Genomic DNA, 4937 nt, shown 5'->3' with positions numbered 1-4937 from the left:
TAATGTAAGGTTTTTATATCATTCAACATACCAAATCGAAGCATATGAAGCTAGTAACACCTTTAATACATGAACTTTAACATCTAACAACATTTCACTAACCAAAATCAAGGATTAAACTAACCCATTTTTCATATTCAAGCTAGTTACTCATACAAGCAAATCAAGCAACCAAATTACATATACATCAACCTAATGAGCCATAAACACTAACTAACACCATTTCAAGTCTATGAAATGAATTAGAAAAATCTAGAGTTTTTAGAAAGTTACCCAAAAGAGATGAAGTTAGTATCAAAACGTAGAGGATGAAGAGAGGATTCCAAAAGTACAATTTGTTTGAGTTGAGGCTTGCTAGATCTTGAGTAGATGATGAATCTTTGTTGAAGATGAAAAGGATGCAAAAGTGGAAGTAATACTTGAAAGAAAATTGGAAAAGAAAAAGAAATGAAAGTGATCGGGGAAGTGGAAGGGTGGTGATCCTAGTTGACTAGTTGAGCTAGTTAACTGTAACATCCCGCCTTTTCTGTTTACTTTCCGTTTATTTTATTTAAAGTCCGTTATATGATTATAGCATCTTCTGTTAAAACGCGTTTTAAAATATCTCGTTTAGGTAATTCACGCACCCGCTTTTAAAGTCGAGGGACTAAACTTGCCAATAGACCAAACTCTTGACTAGGTCAACTAGTCAACCATGAACTCTCATCCATTCATTCACCTCCTTCTCTCTTTCAATACTTCAACTTTTTCTCTCAAACACCAATTCAAAGATTCATCATTCATTTCCGATCTAGCAATCAAACATCAAAACAAATTACACATTTGGAATCCTTGCATCTTCCTCTTCAATTCCATACCGATTTCATCAAGTTTGGGTAACTTTCTACAATTACTAGATTCTTGGTTCTTGATGTTTTTAACTTATAAAAGTGTTAATTAGTGTCTATGGCTCAAGTCTAACATGAATATATGATTTATATGCTTGTTCTTGTCATTTTGATGTAACTAGCTTAAACTTAAAATGGGTGTGTTTGATCTTGAGATTTGGTTTCTTAAATGTTGTTAGATGTTAAAAGTGCATGTATTCAATGTATTACTAGCATCACTAGCTTCAATTTGGTATGTAGGTTGGCATGGATTAGCTTCATAAACAAAATTGTTATATTTGTGATGGTTAGTTAGGGTTTGGTGGCCTTAAATGTGATCTTTGATGCATTAGAAGCCTTACAATGTTGTTTGTAAGTGTTTAGTAGTATTGTATGCGTGATTACCTACGAAATGGCATATTATATGTGTGCATTTAATTCCCGAATCATAAATGTGCATTTATGAACTTGAAAGTATTTATGATGAACATTAAATGAGCATTCAACTTGGATTTTGATTTTTGTAAATTAATTTATGAAAGGTGTTTAGTTGTGTTCTTTGTTAAATTAGTTTTCCAATGATGTATGGTAAGCGTTTTAAGTATTTACGGTTCATTAGTTATGATAATTTGAAGTTTGGATGAGACTTGAACAATTGAAACAGCCAGGTACCAGCTCCCGCACATTGTCGCGGCGCGGCTGATGTTATGCGAGGTGTATACGAAATAGTTATAATTTTACTGCAAAATACTATTAAATACGATACAATTTTACACAAGTTATTTATTTATTATTAGAGTGGATATACCTAAACCTTGCTACAACACTATAGGCAGTGTACCTAATCGTACAGTAGTGTAGTTTTTAGTAAGTCCGGTTTGTTCCACAGGGAGCTAGCCAAGTTTAACGCTATACTTTTAAAAACTATATTTATAGATACGTCAAATTGTAACCTTTATATTAAATTAACGAGATATCGTTTAGTTATTATCCCGCCCACCGTACCCGATTAAGCGTATGTGGTTATTTATAGATACGTCAAATTGTAACCTTTATATTAAATTAACAAGATATCGTTTAGTTAATATAAAGCCCATTAATAGCCCATAGTCTAATTTCCACAAGTGTCGTTCTTTTGTCCAAACTCCAATTATGGTACAAAGCCCAATAACCTCGTCTTTAATATTTAGTCCAACATCACGATTATTTCGGCTTAAATAAGCATAATAATAATTTAGCTACGAGACATTAATTTAAAAAGGTTGAACATAACTTACAATGAGTATTAATCGCGTAGCATTACACGGACAGAATTTCTACTTACAAACTTAAAACATTCGCCAACATAACCTTATTATTATTAAACTTTAAATTAAAATTAAAATTAAAATTATATATATATTTTACGTATATAGAAAGAAGGAAATGGAATGTGTTGAATCGATCAGAATGCGCTGCCTTTTATAGGCCCACTTCAAACTATTGAGCTCCGCGAGTGCGGAGGTTTTCTTCATCAAAGCTCCGCGAGTGCGGAGGTATGGATTTCAGCTCACCAAAGTGATTTAAACGTGGGCTACTTAAAAATATAATATATAATAATATATATAATTAATTATATATTATATTATATTCTTGTGCATAGTTGATTCGTAATTTCAGGTCCGTTGAGTTGCGCGTTGATAGTTGGTTCATGTCTCGGTTCCATATTTTCGAACGCCTTTTCGTACGATTTAATATCTTGTACTTTGCGTTTCATGGCTTGTACTCTTGTAATTTTTAGACGTTTCTCATCAATAATTTGAACCACTTTGATTGTACTTTGTACTTTTTAGCGTTTTGGTCAATTGCATCTTCAAATCGTCGAATCTGTCTTTTGTCTTCACCTTTTAATTTTTAAACGAATATCACTTGTAAATAGAACAATTGCAATTAAAGGCTTGTCTTTCTTGAAGGATAATGTTATGAAATATATGTTCGTTTTTAGCATTATCAAATATTCCCACACTTGAGCGTTGCTTGTCCTCAAGCAATATAGAACTTGAATATAACTTTACTAGAATCACTTCTTTATTCTTCACACTTTGTACATCAGTGATTTTAATACGGCGGTATGAACAATGATAGTAACGATGTGGTTTACAGTCCCATATGACTATAAAAATTTAGATCCTTTAAGGAAATTGGATATTTATGAAAACTTTTGATCTTTAGAAAATTCAATCTAGCTTTTACCCTAGATAAGTTTTCCGGAATAACCCTTTACCGGTGTTTGCAAATTGTTTTTGTGAGTTTTGTGGGTTTCAGATTTGAAAATTTTAGATCAAAACTTATGGTTTTGTGTCACCCACTTGCTAACCTTGTATTAGGAAAGCAACACGTCCAGTTTACTTGCTCCGTATATTACCTTTCGGTAAACTACCGTTCGGTTGTAAAGGAAAGCGTTGAACAAGCAACTGTTAAGGCAATGTCCCGTGACATGCTTTTGATTATGGTCTATATCGTGTCGGATGCAATTACTATCCTTGGTAGGAGCAATAGTAAAGATCACCCTATAGTTTTTCGGTCTGGCACAAGGTCCTGTATTCGACCATGCTATGCAATCACCGTTCTTACGGTTGACACCCTATTTGGTTCAGGTGACCTAATGAATTCCTGTGAATTCTTAGGATTTTACGTTCAATGGTAATGAACGCATTAAAAATGGGTTTTCAGAAAACAAATCGGTTTGTAATTTGATCAAAATATTTTCTCGTTCAAGCTCGAGTTTAGATATCATCGAATTCCATGAGTTTGTAATTCTCAATCTTTAAGGTCAATCTCAAGGATTGAGTAATATCAGGCTTAAAAGCTGATTTTTGATCTTTTAAGGAGATTATCCTTTCTGGGGATCTGATTCATTAGTCTTATAAGCTAATTTGCACGGTGCCCCCTCCATTGTATGAGACAGATCCTCTCATGGTTAGGATAAGTCTGACCACTTGGCGACCCTGTTTGATGCTGAGGACCGTGGATTTCCAGCTGATTTTCGAGAAAACCTTTCAAGATTTTTCGTAGACTCTACAACTGGTCTGGACAACAACTTCCTGATCTAAATCAAGAAGTGCGTGTCTTTTTCTCGGAACACTTTACTTCCTTTTAAATTCCATTTATATTACAATAAACTGGGTAAAACTGATTAATATCGTTCAAAACAAAAGTATCTTCAATTATATATACAAAAATATGTGATATATATACTAAATAACTTGGTAAATTTTTCCCACACTTGGCTTTTATTTTCCTTTCTTTGCCTTTTTATTCTCCTCTATTCCATTTTAAATGAATTCAAGCGTTTTGGGTTGTTTTCTCAATTTATGTCCTTTCAGAGGTAACAATAATTTCTGTGTTAACACCTAGTTTTATCATTCATAAATATGTATAAACATGATTTTGAGTTCATTTAGTTAAAAATTTTGAAAAATTTTACTAGAATTGGGTAGTCAGTATATAAGACTAGGGTTGTTCTTTATTATCAGAGAGCACTAGATTCTAATACAACTACTGCGTTACTAGTATTTTTAATGGTAACCAAGTGTTTAAATTAAAATTTTAAAAATCCGAAAGAATTTAACCCCTTCCCACACTTAAGTTCTTGCAATGGCCGCATTTGCAATAAATCAGTAACAATTTAAATTATTGAGGGTGATTAGCGTAGGAAAATGATTAAATTTTACCAAAGTTTCCAAACATATTGTTGTTTGTTTTGAATGATAAATGGTGCACATCATTTATTCATTCCGTCTGTTGTTACATCACATTTGTTTTTCGTTTTATCGTCAAAATTAATAGCTTTTGCTGAACTTAATGCCAGTCTTTGAAAGTGCGATGTTTTACCCTGTTTTGTACATTAGATAAACTACAAACATACATAATATTTTTATTATTATTATTTTTTATAAAATCTTTATTTATTAAAACAATTTAAATGAATAATTTTTTAAAATTTTGTTTCCTTTTACTTTAGGTAGTTTCGGTATGTTTACCTAGTCCATCCCTCGACAAAATTTAAAATTTGTCGTTTTTAAAGCGATT

The sequence above is a fragment of the Rutidosis leptorrhynchoides genome, chromosome 10 (genome assembly GCF_046630445.1).
Source record: "Rutidosis leptorrhynchoides isolate AG116_Rl617_1_P2 chromosome 10, CSIRO_AGI_Rlap_v1, whole genome shotgun sequence".
Classification (NCBI taxonomy): domain Eukaryota; kingdom Viridiplantae; phylum Streptophyta; class Magnoliopsida; order Asterales; family Asteraceae; genus Rutidosis; species Rutidosis leptorrhynchoides.
This window is presented reverse-complemented; position numbering follows the sequence as displayed.